The 17,103-nt window shown below is 47.7% G+C and overlaps 1 protein-coding gene across 1 annotated transcript in view; it reads right to left on the bottom strand.

Annotated features, from left to right (window-relative positions):
- BANP (BTG3 associated nuclear protein) overlaps positions 1 to 14,401 on the bottom strand; it is a 70,693-nt gene extending 56,292 nt beyond the window's left edge. Inside the window, exon 1 of the mRNA XM_068991795.1 lies at positions 14,382 to 14,401. The gene's annotated coding sequence lies outside the window, so the exon portion shown is untranslated. The remainder of the gene's footprint in view (positions 1 to 14,381) is intronic.
- Positions 14,402 to 17,103: the final 2,702 nt, after the last annotated feature.

Here is a 17,103-nt window from a genome sequence, read left to right as displayed (position 1 = left end):
TCAACTTCACCTCCAACCTGTCCTGGAACTTTGCATCCTCGTGCCAAATGGCCTCCGGGCCATCTCCTCTGGGTCTCTAGTCTCAGTGTGAAGAGGCCAAACTGAACCCGCCCCTGTCCACATCTCCAGACTGCCCACCCATGCGTGGTTCTCCTCCTCTCATCGGACCTGTAGGCAGAACTTCCCGCTGCCCTCGCTCCGGCCTCACCAGTGCATATCTGGACCCACGCGCTGGCCCTCCCTGGGTCTCCCTGCTCTGCCTTCGCCCAGAATCGCCACCAGTACCTGTTTAAAGGCTATGGGTCACGTGAAAGCCCATCTCAGCATCCCTGTCTGCTCAAAGCCCAACAAAGGTTTCCTGCTCATTCAAGGTGTGTGCCTGGCACCAGCTAGGCTCCCTCTGTGCCCGCAGGCTCCACCCGAGGTTCCTCACTCTGCCAGCTGAGGAGGCTGCCCCAGCCGGGTGGGCACACACCAGCCCAGCCCTCACCCTCCACCGTCTGCCTATCCTTCTGCCCAGTCACACCCCACCTGCCACGCCTACCAGCAGCACCCATCTCCCAGCTGCCCGTTCCTGCTTCATCACAAAGCCCTGCCATCTAACCTGCAACACCGGCGAGGCATCCGTCTGGTTTGGCATCTGTCTCCCCTGCTGAAGACAAGCTCCTCTGGGCAGGAACCTCACCATCCCAGTCAGTGCCCCGATGGGGCCTGGCCCACCATGTACATCAGTGCGGTGGGGCTGTGGGGGAGCCCTGGGGAGACACCCCGCTGCCCACCCAGCACAAAACTCTGGAGGGCGGCATGTCTGCTGACAAACCATGCAGTAAGGTCTGCAGAGTTCTCGGCATTAGGCTCTCATTTCAATCACTGAAGTGTAACTAAGTCACAGACCTGTTTAGCTATAACAGTGAATTGCACACGAACGACATGTTAGGTTTCAGAGTGAAAATACAAGCTGCTTGCGGGTTGTCAACGACAGACAGGAGCAGTTGTTCGTTAGCAGAAACACAGAATGGTACATTTAGTTTCGATTTTTCTAGTTTTTAAATATTTTGGACACCTGTATAAAATAAAACCACAAGGCCACTGAAACAGGGAAAAAAAGAAGAGCTACTGTCATTGAACACGTGACTGAGCGCCAGGCGTAAAGGTGAGAAAAGGGAAGTCTGCAGCCCAGCAGCACTTGCCATGCGACAAAAAGGCATCAAGAAAAAGCAGCCAGGCAGAGCCTGCTGCGTCCACCCTGGGTTTTCCCAGTCACCATGAGAACTACATCACACAGTCATCCTAACAGGGACATCACAACATCTGGGGTTTTTAGGGCAGACACTGTGAAGAGCTGTTTCTCCTACTGGCCCCTAACAAGCACCTGCGGACCCTGTCCGTAGGAGGCTACATCTGGGGAGGCGCCCAAGGCAGCTGCTGTGACCCCTGGGTGGTGACCTGGCCCTGCTCCACCAGAACCGTTTCCCAGCCATCAGCTCCCTGCAGAACAACCGTGAAGAGACACGGCCCGCATGCCCTGAAGTCACAGGTGGAAGTGGGGCACCCTTGGCGAGGCCCTGGAGTCGCCATGCCAGTCCGACCTCCCTTTACAGATGCCAAATACTTGGACAACAATCCTCAGAGGTGCAAGAGTGTCCCTGTTGAGTTTAAGAGACAGAAGACCCCAAAGACAAGTCTTGGAGAGGAGTCGTGGGATCCGCCAGCCCCAGGCTCGACAGCGAGCCCACCCCCAGGTCCCAGTCCCCCAGCCACTGTCCCACCTTGGCACCAGCTCTGCTCTGCCCACCTGAGCAGCAAGGCCAAGTTCACATGCCATGAAGACCGGAGCAACAACCTCTATCTCCTCCAGAAAGTGGCCCAGTGGTGCCCAGTTAAAAACCTCAAGCTCAGAAATAGGGCCCTTCCAAGAGAATAAAGACCATTCCACTCAGTCAGACCTGTCTGAATACAGATGTAGTAATAAAAATTAATTAAAAACCAGAATGAAGTAAGCAAAGAAATCAACTCTTATTAAATCGAAACATGTGAAGAAGACTCAGCTTTGGCAGGGGGAAGACGCGGAGGAGAAATAGGGAAGAAAGAGAAAATGCGACCATAAACGACCAGTCGGGTACCAGATCAGGAAGAAGCACTGATTCACAGGAACATCCAGGCCACACTAGTTCTTCTTCAAAACAGGCCCTCTAGAGATGTTTAAGTTTGAAATTAGAAGAAGGTCAAACTAGCCTCAGACAACAGGTCCTTCCCCCTACAATTATATTTTATTAAACTGGCCACTTCTAGTCACACTTCCCAAAATGGATAAACCTCCTCAAATACAAACCACTAATGCAAGAAAGGAAGCGGCCGGCTTTAAGCTGCTCCCACAGCACCGCTGTCCTCGGTCAAGACGCGCTGCTCTCAGCAGGCCCTCCCCTCGGAAAGCTGGCGAGCTCGTGCTCATGGACGTGTGTCTAACAACATCCCCATCGCAGAGATCAGAACAGAAAATGTGTGAACACTTTATTCATCTAAAAATTACAAAAATCAATACAATACATTTTAACACAAAAAACTTTTTTAAAACCAAAAATTACTAGAGTTTCCAAAATAATAAAAGCAAAACCTTAGCAAGAAGAGAGACCCAGTTCTGCATTTCTACAAATTTCTTCGATGTCAGACTTACTGGAAAACAACTAGGTTCTCCCATCTGTTGCTGCAGAGAAAGAGCCGGCCCCACCAGAGGCGCAGCTGGGAGAGGGTGGTGCACCTGAGCAGCGTGTTCAGGTAGCTGCAGAAACGCTCTGTAATCAACCCCAACACACTCATCAAGGGCTTTATTTCTCCCTGAAGGCAAGCTGCAGAGAGGAATCTAAAACCTTACTGGTGAACTTTTCTTTATGTTATTACTTTAAAACCCACTGATCTGTCTTGCACTTGAAATGGACACTGACCCAAGTCTGATTTGGTCATCTGGAAAATACTGGCTCACTGAGTTAGGCAGATCTTCCAAATATTGTTTATTACAGATTATCTAACGCATCACATTCCTTAGTATCAGCACTGATCTCATCAGAAAAGTCTTGACATATTAGGAAGCTGCAGGCTCATAGTGGCAGACAAAGCTTTCTGAAATTCCAGTTCCACTTGGAAGCACAAATGTTACCACTGGCAATAGGCTTAGCTGCTTTCCTTGCAGTCACAGGCTAACTGGCTATTTAGTAAGAAATACTGGTAACATGTCAACTAGTCTGTTCCGGTGGTCCATGAAAAAGAGTTCAGCTAACAACCCAGGCAGAAGGGCCTGTCCTCCAAGCAACTTTCCAACTCCAAAACACAGAAGCACTCTCCACACACACCCTGTTTTGTTACAGAGTACTGAAAGGGGCTCTACTCAGGGTTGAGACTGAACAAAATGAATGATTTTTATTGCTTCATCAAGAACATTCTTAGGTGAGAATGGCTTTTCCGAATTGCACAGCAGTCAAGAATCCCTGCAGCTCGGCGACTCGGTCTAAATGTCAGCAAAAAAAGGCAAATGACCTCTGGACAATCATTATGAAAACTACTCTCACAGCTGGGAAGGTCTCCAGGACATCCCCAGGGTTCTGGGGCCCACACTCTGTCAACTACTGCCTTCAGGAATTACAGCTCTAAAAAGAAAGCCTAAGAACCACACACACGTTAAAGTGAATTTCAGGTAATGTTTGCTATAAAATAGAAACCATAAAAGCAATTAAAAGCAACTCTTACTTGATTCACTAACTGCCAACAATAAATGTAAATACACCACAGAAGTCTACACATATCTTGCAATAAAAGCTTTGGCTTCTACATATGTAATGCCCTAAAATTTTAATTCTCCCCTGGTAGCTACTGAACAGCTTACACTGTGAAGTATTACTCTGATAACATAAAATATGACATCAGCCAAAGATGCAGGACTGTATCAATATACCGGATCTGTAGGCTTAAGCACCTGAACCTCACGACTTTTTTCAACAGGAAACCCTACGGCACTGCAGGAGCTGCAGGTGGTTGAATCCGAGGATGTAGAGGCATGGATACGGACAGCCTACTGCAAGCTACACTCTGATTTTCCACTACATGGAGGCTGGCTCCCCAATCCCCCATTGTCCAAGGGTCAACCGCACTTTGATAAATACAAGGATCCACCACTGAACAGAAGCAGCCCCCCAAAATAACCCTTACCCGAGCCAACAGGACTATATATACTAGTGAGTGACCTCAGAGAACTTCTCATAAACCTAGTGAATGCCCCCAAGTAAGGTAATGTTTTTCTCTGGGTCCACAACTCTAGCACTTCACAATCCCACCACATCTGCATGTGCAACCAGTGGCCTGTGGAGACCTTAGAAACAGCCTGGCATTCTGCCTCTTACCTCTACTCACAGTCTCCCCTCCCTCTCTCAAACAGAGCAGCAGATGGAAATGATTCAAGGTGATTTCTGTCAACTATAAACATGCAAACTTTTGATGCCAGTAAATTTGCAGTTTGTAAGGAGTATGGTGCCTAATTTGTGATCATATTGGCCAGGGCAAATATTCTTGGGGAAAATATATCCAAAGTTAATAAAGGAGCCCCTTTCTCTTTTGCTAAAAAAGAAAAAAAAAAAAAAAGACATAATGGGACATCCCTGGTGGTCCAGTTAAGGCTGTGCACTCCCAGTCAAGGGGCACAGGTTCTACCCCCAGATGGGGAAATAAGATCCCACGGGCTGCACTGTGCAGCCAACAAAAAAAGGAGTGGACATTACTGGGATAATCAGCAAAAAGCAAAATCTGAACTAGACCTGTTGCTTAGGTAACACAGCTGCATCGATGAGGCTCCTAATTTTGAAAACCGTTGCTGTTGTTCAGTCACTAAGTCGTGCCCAACATCAGCTTCAGCATCAGTCTTTCCAAAGAATATTCAGAGTTGATTTCCTTCAGGGCTGACTGGCTTGATCCCCACGCACTCCAAGAAACTCTCGAGAGTCTTCTCCAGCACCACGACTCAAAGCATCAGTTCTTTGGTGCTCAGCCTTCTTTATGGTCCAACTCTCACATCTGTACATGACTACTGGAAAAACCATAGCTTTGACTATACAGACCTTTGTCGGCCAAGAGATTTCTTGTTTTTTTAATTCGCTGTCTAGGTTTATCATAGTTTTTCTTCAGAGAGGTGTCTTAATTTCGTGGCTGCAGTCACCATCCGCAGTGACTTTGGAGCTCAAGAAAACAAAATCTGTCACTGTTTCCACTCTTTCCCCTTCTATTTGCCATGAAGTGATGGGATCGGATGCCATGATCTTAGTATTTTGAATGCTGAGTTTTCAACCAGCTCTTTCACCCTCATCAAGAGGCTCCTTAGTTCTTCACTTTCTGCCATTAAAGTGATATCATCGGCATATCTGAGGTTATTGATATTTCTCCCGGCAATCTTGATTCCAGCTTGTTGATTCATCCAGCCCAGCATTTCACACGATGTACCCTGCATATAAGTTCCATAAGCAGGGTGACAATATACAGCCTTGATGCACTCCTTTCCCAATTTTGAACCATTCTGTTGTTTCATGTCTGGTTCTAACTATCGCTTCTTGACCTGCATACAGGTTTTTCAGGAGACAGGTTAGGTGGTCTGGTACTCCTATCTCTTTAAGAATTCTCCACAGTTTGTTGTGATCCACACAGTCTAAAGCTTTAATGTAGTCAATGAAACAAAAGTAGATGTTTTTCTGGAATTCCCTTTCTTTCTCTATGATCCAATGAATGTTGGCAATTTGATCTGTCTCCTCTGCCTTTTATAAACCCAGCCTGTATATCTGGAATTTCTCAGTTCATGTAGTGTTGAGAATTTTGAGCATTATCTTGCTAGCATGTGAAATGAGCACCAACCCAGAGAAGTCAGAACATTCTTTGGCATTGCTCTTCTTTGGGATTGGAATGAAAACTGACCTTCTCCAGTCCTGTGGCCACTGATGAGTTTCCCAAATTTGCTGGCATACTGAGTGCAACATTTTAACAGCATCATCTTTTAGGATCTGAAATAGCTCAGCTGGAATTTCATCACCTCCACTAGCTTTGCTCATAGTGATGCTTCCTAAGGCTCACTTGACTTTGCACTCCAGGATGTCTAACCTCCATTGTGATTACCCAGGTCACTAAGACATTTTTTATATAGTTCTTGTGTATTCTCACCCCCTCTTCTTAATCTCTTCTGCTTCTGTTAGGTCCTTGCCATTTCTGTCCTTTACTGTGCCCATCCTCGCATGAAATGTTCCCTTGGTATCTCTAGTTTTCTTGAAGAGATCTCCAGTCTTTTCCATCCTACTGTTTTTCCTGTATTTCTTTGCATTGTTCATTTAAGGACTTCTTATCTCTCCTTGCTATTCTCTGGAACTCTGCATTCAGATGCCTCTATCTTTCCCTTTCTCCCTTGCCTTTCGCTTCTCTTCTTTCCTCAGCTATTTGTAAGGCTTCCTCAGACAACCATTTTGCCTTGTTGCACTTCTTTTTCTTTGGGATGGTTTTCGTATCTGCTTCCTGTACAATGTTACATACTTCTGTCCATAGTTCTTCAGGCACTCTATCAGATCTAATCCCTTGAATCTATTTGTCACTTCCACTGTATTGGAGTTAGGTCATACCTAACTCAAGGCATTGGAGTTAGGTCATATCCGAATGGCCTAGTGGTTTTCCCTACTTCAATTTAAGCCTGAATTTTGCAATAAGGAGCTCATGATCTGAGCCACAGTCAGCTCCAGGTCTTGTTTTTACCGACCATATAGAGCTTCTCCATCTTTGGTTCCAAAGAACATAATCAATCTGATTTTGGTACTGACCATCTGGTGATGTCTATGTGTAGTCGCTCTTGGGTTTTTGGAAAAGGGTGTTAACTATGACCAGCACGTTCTCTTGATAGGACTCTGTTAGCCTTGAACACTGTACTGTGGTTATATAAGAGAATGTCCTTGTTTGCAGGAAACAACCACTTAAATGTTTAAGGTTAATGGAACATTATAGTTTAAACTGTTTTGGGAAAAAAGAAAAACACACACAAACACAGAAGAGTTGCAGAGAAGAGAAAGGATAGGGCAAATATAAAGTAGTAGCATCTGAGGCCCTCAGAGAAGACTACATCACAATCATTTGTACTATTCTTACAGCTTTCAAGCCTGAAAAAAAATCCAAACCCAGTTCCTATGAAGAGGTGCTAAGGCTCTTTTTTTTTTTAAGAACAGTGCTAAGGACAGAAAGATGCATTCTCATCTGACACCAATTATACTTCAACAGGGCTGCCTCTGACTTTTCTCTCCGTGTAGATTTTTCCAAAATAAAACCTCCAGGGCCTCCAAGTCAGCGGTGACGGGCACAGCTGCTGGAGGAGTGGCCTGTGCAGAGAGGGCCCCAGCGGGAGCACCCTTCACCATCAGCTCGGTGTTGCTGGCTCCCCACCTGGACATTTTCCACTTGCATTAGCACGGTGTCTGGAGTCACAGACCACAGTCTGAGGCAGGCCCCCAACAGCAGTTAGTTTTTGTAGAAAAGTTTTATTGGAAAACAGCCACGTCTGCTTTGGCTTCTGCAAAGGCAGAGTTGAGCGGTTGGGACAGACCCCAAAGCCAGAACTGTTTACTCATCCAGTCCCTTACAGAAAGTCTGTGGACTTCTCTGGAGCAGAGCGTTTAGCATCAGCAGTGGCACCTCTAGACTCCTGAAACTGCCTGGAGACTGAGACGGGGCATGAACAAACAGGAACTTTTCCTGAGAAGCAGAAGAATGATGGCGGCCTCCTGAGGGCGCTCCAGCCTGAGCTGACTGCCTGCTTCACCTACTATTGGCTGGAAGGAACGATTTCTGCTTCAGCTTACAGCACATCTACAGAAATCCCAAGGAGGCAAAGCAGGCTTCCCGAGCTCTTGAATGATCCCAGGAGAAGCAGGGAGGACCAGTGAAGCCAGGGGACTGGAGTGTTTTACTGACACTTGGCATGGAGGGAGCCCAGGCAACACTCTGCTTTCATTCTCCTGTACCCCTTCAGCCTCCACTCTCCTAACACAGTAGGACTGCACTTTATACACATCTGAATTACATAGACTTAAATCACACAAATTTAAAATAATGTAAAAAATATTAAAGCCCTTTTTCTTTCAACAAAAAAAAGTGTTAGTTGAATCCCACAAACCTTAAAAAATCCATCAAGTGTTTCATTTCAAAACCAGAAGGCCACATAACTACAAACTGTGTTTGCACCTCTTCGCTGGTGAACAGGACACCTAGCCTTCTAGGACAGATTCAGTCAAAACGGTGGTTGGAGAGGTCGTGAATTACGCGGTTTGTTTGCAGAAGATCCCAGCAGAGAAGGCAGCTTGCCACAGCACCTGATCCTGAGGTCCACCCTGGCTCCAGCCGTGAGCACTTCCAGGACGGTGTAGCAGCAGGCAGTCCCGTCCTGCAGCCCACCTGCCAGTGCGACCACAGGGTGTACCTGGCGGTGACAGCTGGCACCCAGCCTGAGTTGTCCCCGCTCCATCCAGGAAGATCAAGGTGCCCGGGGCTCTTGCCACACTCAAGGGACACACAGTTCACACCAACAAGGAAATACCAGCACCAAGTTTTCCCTGCCAGTTTATCCAAACCCACTGCTACTTCAGAAAGGTGTAATTCTGCTTCAAGTTATTTGATGACTTTCCATCGTGAAGAGGAAGGAAAAATCACTAGAGACCAGAAGCGGCATTCTTTGCAGCACACAATGTAAATCTTTATTACAAAAGGTTTGTCAGTACAGGGCTCTGCCCCAAGCCACTCAGCGCAGTCCCCAGCTTCTTGACACCACTCCACCCCCACCCACCCCTCCTACCTGGGCTCTTCCTGCCCACTCACTCTTTCAGAGCATTCCCCGCACTCAACTACTCTAAACTAACACAGAAGGACTCAGCGCAAGGCAAGTATAGTCACCTTCCACAGGCACTCCCCTCACCTCTCCACCTGTTCTCATCTCTTCACTTTCTCTGGCCTTTGCTGACGGATTTCATTCTTCCACCACCTATGTACTGTCAGCAATCCAACCTTATGGGTCACCCGTCTGGGGCAGCGGTCAGCACCATCACCATCCCCCTACCCCAGTATGAGGGTCACTATAAAGACAAGGCCATCTTACTGTTCACCCCACCATGAAGGCAGGTGGTCCAAAACATAAAATCAAGTTGGACAGTCCTTGACAATGGGTAGATGTGAAAAACACAAAGAATTTAATTCAAAAATGGAATCATTTCAGGTGACTTCCACAATGCTTCGGGTGTGCTATCTGCTTGGGAAATTAAGGTTTCCATCACGGTTTAATTCAAAAGCATCCACAGATTTCAAGCAGGGGCAGGCTCTGGGTGGTCATCCCAAGCTCAGCCTCCTCTTAGACATACCCGGAAGACGTACTATTATGGTGAAGGGATGCTTGGCTGGGGCAGGAGGGTGGGGGATGAGACGGGATCAAGAGCGTGCCCTCTAGATCTGAAGACAGCCCCATCTTCCCAGGAGGTAGGCCAGGCAGACAGAGCCGACAGAAAGGCAGATGGCATAAGATGAGATAATTAGCTAAAGTTCTCATTTTAAACTGGTTTCACAAACTACACAAAACTGAGAAACCAAAGGGCTGAGAATTCTTAAAAGTACTCTGAAAGGAGGGTTGATGCTAGGAGTCTATTCTTCTGAGCAGTTAAGTGAGCTCCGGGTTCTATCCCCAAATAAGAAGCACGTGTCACTTTTTAAAAGCAACTTACAACCACAGGACCCAACAGCTGCTGTCAAATTCCTTTGAACACCCATGAACATTTCAGAATAGTTCAGGGCATCTCCAGTGAACAATTCACTATGTGCTTTTGTATTTCTGACCATCAAGTATGTGAAGTCAGAGGACACAATAATGATCTTTATCCTCCTCTTGGAAAGGGAGGGCTTTTTACACATTTTTCTAAGACATTCTCAATAAGAACCTTAATACACATTACCCACAGAACTCCCTTCTTCAAAATAAGAAAATGCTTATTTTTTCCAGATTTAAATAGTTAAAAGTGGTAAAGTCACAGGACATTTTAAAGTCAGTCTGGCATTATGACATCATGTATTTAACTGTACAGCTAAAGTCTTCAGGATTTATAGTGTAGATGAGATCACAAGGAAAAACTAAGGCTAGTAAGCTATAAGGGTGTTATCAATGAGCTGTTTACACAGACTCACCTAGAGCCTGCGCTGCTGCCGTTGTGTCCGACTCTGTGCGACCCCATAGGTGGCAGCAGGCTCATTTAGCACCCACCAAACAAGGCTGGTGGGTCTTTCTCTCTTAGCTCCTTGTGGGCCATCAAGCACAGGAGTATTTCTTCAGCAAGTGCATGTACTATACCTGACGATCTGTTAACTTGCAAATTCTGAATCTTTCGCTATCTTTCCACACCTGGAACGTTTCTGAGGCATACTAGTCAAGATTCTGGCGCACGTGCCTCAATTTGGGTTTTCTCATGATTAGACTTCATGTATGCATTTCTGTCTCAATGGATATCATCAGGGAATGTGATATCATTATGTCTTATCACTGGAGATGCCAGGTTTTCCCACTGTGAGGTTGTAATTCTTCCTTTGTAATTTATAAACATTTGGGGAGAGATGTGTAAACATCCCAAACTGGAAGAGACTAAAGGAGACATGACAACTAAATGCAGAGTGAGGTCCTGGATTAGATCCTGAAACAGAAAAAGGACATTAGTAGAAAACTGATGAAGTTCAGCAAAGTCCACATTTCAGCTAAAGGTACTGTGACAATGTTAAGTTTCTGATTTTCATGAGGATATCTGATAATGTAAGGCGTCAATGTTAAGGGAAGTGGGTAAAGGGCACAGGGAAGCTCCTGAACTATTCTTGTGACTTTTCTGTAAAGTTCCTTCAAAAGGGTAAGTTTATAAAGCTGCAGATTGATTCCATACATCTGGACAGGGCTTCAGAGTCCATGTTTCTCACAAATGCCCAGCGATGGCAATGCCTCCACTAGCAAGGCCCTGGCAAACACAACTGGTGTATTTCACTATTCACAGCTTTCGAAGGACAACCAACTAAAATGCATCAAGGTTACACTTCAAGCACAGTAATCACCGCTTGCCTAGAGGCAATCCTTAAACTCTGGCCCAGTGATACAAGACAAGCCCCCTGCAGAGGCTAAAACCACAATCTTTGCTCTAACACCGTCTGTGGTTGGCACTCCCCAGCTAAGCCTGGCACCCTTCCATGGCTCTGGAGCCAGGAGAAAATCCAGTGGGAACACACACCATCCGCCCACAAGTGCAACGCGGAGGAGCCCAAGGGGACCAAGATTTGGCCAGTCATCCCGCTGCCACTGGGCATTCGTTTCCACAGTCAATGGGAGGCAAGAGAGCAGGGTGATGAGAAGGGATGCTGGAATAGCTACTCACACAGAGCGACTGGCCTCAGAGGTGAACTCTGCTCACCCTATTAAAGTGACTTTTAGTATCATATAATATATCCATAAGAAAGAATATAAGATGTGCAAGAGATTCTGCAAATTTCTGGCAGACCAGGAGGATTAATGGGGGAAGAGGAAACAGTAATCGGAGCACACAGGAGTGGACACAACAAAGGGGGCCTCCAAGCCTATAAAGGCTAGGACTCCAAACCAGGAGAGGGTGAGGGTTGTGCCTGCACATGGAAGTCAGGTCCCTGTAAGAAGAGCTGTACAAGGGCCGTCCCTAGACCAAGTGGAGCAGCCCCCAGTCAAAGGCATCTTCCTTAAGCAGAGAGGCCCAGAGAAAATCTGCCTTCTGGCATTTGAGGTCCCAGCACAACAAAAAGTTCCGCAAAACCCAATAGGAAACCTGCACATTTTCAAAAGTAGTCCCACGGGGGAATTCCCTGGTGGTCCAGAGGTCAGGACACCATGCTTTCACTGCTGTGGGCCCAGGTTCAATCCCTGGTTGAGGAACAAAAATTCCATAAGCCACCATGTGAGTGTGACCAAAAAATCAGCCCCCCAAACTCAAGAGTTCTCTGCCTGCTTCCTCTGGCCTTAGACAACAATAATTACCAGTATTTGAAGAGTACTTGCCACACAAAGCAAGAAGCCCGTCTTTTTAAAAAGAGGAAAAGAACAGTGACACAAGAGGACACAAGAAATCAGAGAACAAAAGGGAACCAAAAAAACCCTTACGAGTATTCCCAAAGTCAAGGAGAAAAATGCATTCATCAAACAATACATTATTATGAAAAAAGAACATTATAAATCCTTAGAAATTAAACTTTGGTTGTGGAAATGAAAGACTTTAAAGTAGGATTGGAGGATAAATGTTTCTATCCCAGAAACAAGAATAAGATGACACAGGAAGAAGATAATGACAGAAGATTCGGAGGGTTAATCCAAGATGTCCATCATCAAACTAACAGAAACTCCTAAAACAGAAGAGTAAAACCAGAGCCGGAGAAGGAAATAGCAACCCACTCCAGTATTCTTGCCTGGAGAGTCCCACAGACAGAGAAGCCTGGCAGGCTACAGTCCGTGGGGTCACAAGAGTCGGACAACTTAGCGACTAAACCACCACCAAAAGCAGAGCAGAAGACATTCTCAAATGACACAAGAGACGTTCAGATTCCAGAGCTGAAGGACAAGTCCCCAGAGTCAGAAAGCAGTCAGAGTAGGACTCTACATTTTTCGGGAATTCCAGAAATGTCTTAACACCAAAGAGGATCCTGAAGAGTTATCCAAAAGGAATAAGGCTACTTGGCAGTAGGTTCTCACTGAAATAAAGGAAGTCAAGATTAAAACACGAGACCTGAACAAACTCAGTTGTATATAGTAAAAGAAAATGTCAAGATGATACTGGTGCTGGTCTAAGGAGTAAACAATCCAGATTAGAAAAAGACCACCACAAGGCTGGGGAGAGGGGGATGGTAAGAGAGATTTAGTGCCATCCTTCAGAATCTAAAACAAGGTAAAGTGGGACTTCCCTAGCAGTCCAGTGGTTGAGACTCCATGCTTCCACTGCAGGGGGAACAGGTTCAATCCGCAGAGAACTAAGATCCCACATGCCTCAGGGAATGGTTAAAAAAATAAATAAAAGGTAAAGAGTCAACAGGAACAAAAAGGGCAAAGAAAAAGAAAGGCCATCACAAACAACAGAAAAAAGCAAAAACCCGTATAACAGGGGAAATAGACTACCTAGCTGTGAATATCTGCTTAGTTATAAACAATCTGAACTGAACATAGTGAATTCAGGGGACAGAGGTGAGATGCGATATGAAAAAGTCAGTCATCCTATCTGTTAACAGCAAGTCAGGAATGTATAAAACCAGTAAAGTGCCAGCTTATTATTTATAGCTACAAAGAACTTCCTCATGAAACAGCAAAAGTATAAAGTCTTGGAGGAGTGGAACTGGGAGGTGGGGTGGGGGCTGTTGTTTTATAGTCTTCCATTGACACTTTGTGGCATTACTTTATTAAAGTATCAGACGTGTGCAATTTTTTCAGAACATGGACTTGGGACAGATCGCATTCAAACCTGGCCGTGTGACCCAGGGAAGCCCCTTCCCTCCGTGGGCCGCAGCCACCTCCCTGTCCCCCTGACCCGACCGCCGCGATGAGAAGCGCTGGAAACGCCGGCAGGACCGGCCGCAGCACTGGACCCACACACGGCATCAGCTTTCTCAAAATTGGAGCCGTGACAGGACCCGACGTCCCAGAAGCACACGCTTATTTTAATCGCCAGACAAGGGGGGGCAAAGGAGCTTTAAACACACGGAGTTAACGTTACCGGCGGCTCGAAGATTCCGAGCACCGGGCAGGGGTCCCCAAGGCCGCTCCTCACTCGGGCCCGCCGCCCGCCCAGCGAGAACAGCCGCCTCCCGCACTTCCGCCCCCAGCAGCTGTCCCCGCGTCCGCGGCCGCCGGCCTCCCGGGGGGGAGCCGCCTAGCCGCCTGCCAGCCCGTGGCCTCACGACCCGGAGCGGCTACACCGCAGCAACAGCAGCACGACCCCACCCCGTCCGCCCGCGGCCGGACGCTGCTCTTGCGGGCCTGGTCCCGGAAGGGAGGCCCGCTCCGCGACGGACCCCGCGCACCGCGACGGCGGGGGCGCGGGCCGGGGGATGGGCGGCCGGAGCCAGGTGCGGGTGCGCTGAGGCGCGGCGGGCAGGCGGCTTGACAGGGCCGAGACGGGGGCGCACTAGACGGCGGGCCGTTGGGGCCGGTGGCCGTGTCGGGGGGGCGGGGGCGGCGGCGCGGGCGCCGCGGCCGGAGGAGGGCGCAGGGAGGAGGGAGGAGGGGAGATCTCGCTCTCGCTCTCGCCCCGCGGGAAGGGGGAGGTGGAGACGCGACCGGCTGCGGGAGCTGCAATTACCGTGTGGGCTGCGGAATTCTCGTGGTGTTTGTCGGGGAGATGCGATAATGGCGTCCGTCCTCGCGAGAGAAGCCGCCGCTCTGCGCAGGCGCCGCGAGTCCCTCCCCGCGGCCCTCCGCCCTGCACCATCTGCGCAGGCTCACCGGGAGGAGGAACGGGGACGGGGCAGGGCGCGAGGGCGGGGTCTGCTGCTCAGAGTCTCCCGCCCGCGCTGGGCTGGCGCCGACGACCGCCGGGCATGCGCACGGGTCCTGCATCCTCGCCACAGATTGGCCTCCAAACTTCTTACTTCTCTGTCACGCGTTCAGGCTTCTCACTAGCCCCTGAAAAGTCGCGTTGGTGGACCGTTCGGGGAATTTGCATTTTCTTTGAGGCCTAATGAATAGGAATTAGCGCCATAGACGACTACATGTCCCGGAGGGCCCTGCGCAAGCCTCGAGCAGTGCATTCTGGGACTCGTGGTTCCTGCGTCTGCGCGAAGCCTGCTGGTACTTGTGGTCCCATCCCCTCCGACCCGTGCCAGCGCATGGAATGCTGGGACTTGTAGTTGAGGTGTGCAAGGCCGCTGCACCGGGCGCGGCTCTGGCCACTGCTGCAGCGGGGTTCCCCTGAGTAGCAGGCGAGCTCAGGGGTTCCCAGGTTCGTCACAGGTTCAAAGACACGCTCCTAGAAAAATATATATTAATTATATGTGATATATGTTTTATGTGTAATTGATGTTTGTTATGTATTGTGATGTTTGTTATGTATCCTTAGAAAAGGCAGAGAGGAACCAGAGATCAAATTGCCAACATCCGTTGGATCATACAGAAAGCAAGAGAATTCCAGAAGAACATCTACTTCTCCTTCATTGTCTATGCTAAAACTTTTGACTGTGTGGATCACAACAAACTGGAAAATTATTAAGTGAAAGTGAAGTCCCTCAGTCGTGTCCGACTCTTTGCAACCCGTGGACTGTAGCCCACCAAGCTCCTCCGTCCATGGGATTCTCCAGGCAAGAATACTGGAGTGGGTTGCCATTTCCTTCTCCAGGGGATCTTCCCAACCCAGGGATGAAACCCAGGTCTCCCACATTGCAGGCAGACGCTTTAACCTCTGCACCACCAGGGAAGCCCTTAAATACAAAAATACAGTCTCTCAGAAAACCTCCTATAGAGACACAGAACTTCAGATCCAAGTACTAACATCAAAGATTTCAAGGGAGGAAAGGAAGCCAGGTTGAAAGAAGAAGGGGGAGGAGGTGGGAGATGTGGGGCGGCGAAAGGGGTGTCCTTACAGACATCTCCTGCCACCTACAGATACCCAGGCGTTATGGGACTTTTCCCTGGGCCTCCAGAGAAGGGAGGACTGAAACTCGACCCTACCAGAAATCAGACCAGACCAGAACCAGAATTCGAGTTCTCTGCCAAGAGGGGGTGATCAGTCGCCAATCCTCAGCTCAGGCTGAGGGCCCTTTGACCAGATTCCTGCGTCCAGGACCGGGGGAGTAGAAAAACAGGGAAGGATAGGAAGGGTTAAGGAGACGAAAGAGAGAGGGAAGGGGAGAGTGGTCAATAAAATTCTTATTAAAGAGATGGAAATACCTGACCAACTTACCTGCCTCCTCAGAAACCTATATGCAGATCAAGAAGCAACAGTTAGAACAGGACATGGAACAATGGGACTGGTTCCAAATTTGGAAAGGAGTGTGGTCAATCCTGTATATTGTTACCCTGCTTATTTAACTTACATGTAGAGTACATAGTGCAAAATGCTGGGCTGGATGAAGCACAAGCGGGAATCAAGATTCCTGGGAGATCAATAACTTCAGACATGTAGGTGACACCACCTTTATGGCAGAAAGCAAAGAGGAACTAAAGAGCCTCTTGATGAAAGTGAAAGAGGAAAGTGAAAAAGCTGGCTTAAAACTCAGCATTCAAGAAAGGATCATGTCCTCTAGTCTCATCACTTCATGGCAAATAGATGGGGAAACAATCGAAACAGTGACAGATTTTATTTCCTTGGGCTCCAAAATCACTGCAGAAGGTGATTGTAGCCGTGAAATTGAAAGACAGTTGTGCCTTGAAAGAAAAGCTATGACAAACCTAGACAGCATATTGAAAAGCAGAGACATTACTTTGCCAACAAAGGTCTGTCTAGTCAAAGCTATGGTTTTTCCAGTAGTCATATGTGGATGTGAGAGTTAGATATAAAGAAGGCTGAGCCCTGAAGAACTGATGCTTTTGAACTTTGGTATTGGAGAAGACTGGTGAGCGTCCCTCAGACTGCAAGGAGATCAAACCAGTCAATCCTAAAGGAAATCAATCCTGAATATTCACTGGAAGGACTGATGTTGAAGCTGAAGCTCCAATACTTTGGCCACCTGATGCAAAGTCCTGACTCATTGGAAAAGACCCTGATACTGGGAAATATTGAAGGCAGGAAGAGAAGGGGATGACAAGAACGAGATGGTTGGATGGCATCACTGACTCAATGGATGTGAGTTTGAGCAAGCTCCAGGAGATGGTGATGGACAGGGAAGCCTGGCGTGCCACAGTCCATGGGGTCGCAAAGAGCTGGATGGGACTGAGCCCTTGAACAACAATGTATTGTGTATAGAATGTCCATATGTAATAATGCAATGTTATTTATATGTGATTATATACACAATATAAATATGGTTGTATTGTATTTAAAGAGCATAAAAGCGTGTTTGTGGGTACTATCAGTCCCAAACTATAGA

Source organism: Capricornis sumatraensis, chromosome 20 (assembly GCF_032405125.1).
Source record: "Capricornis sumatraensis isolate serow.1 chromosome 20, serow.2, whole genome shotgun sequence".
Classification (NCBI taxonomy): domain Eukaryota; kingdom Metazoa; phylum Chordata; class Mammalia; order Artiodactyla; family Bovidae; genus Capricornis; species Capricornis sumatraensis.
The sequence above is the reverse complement of the archived record's forward strand: the minus strand, read 5'-3'. Positions and strand labels throughout refer to the sequence as shown.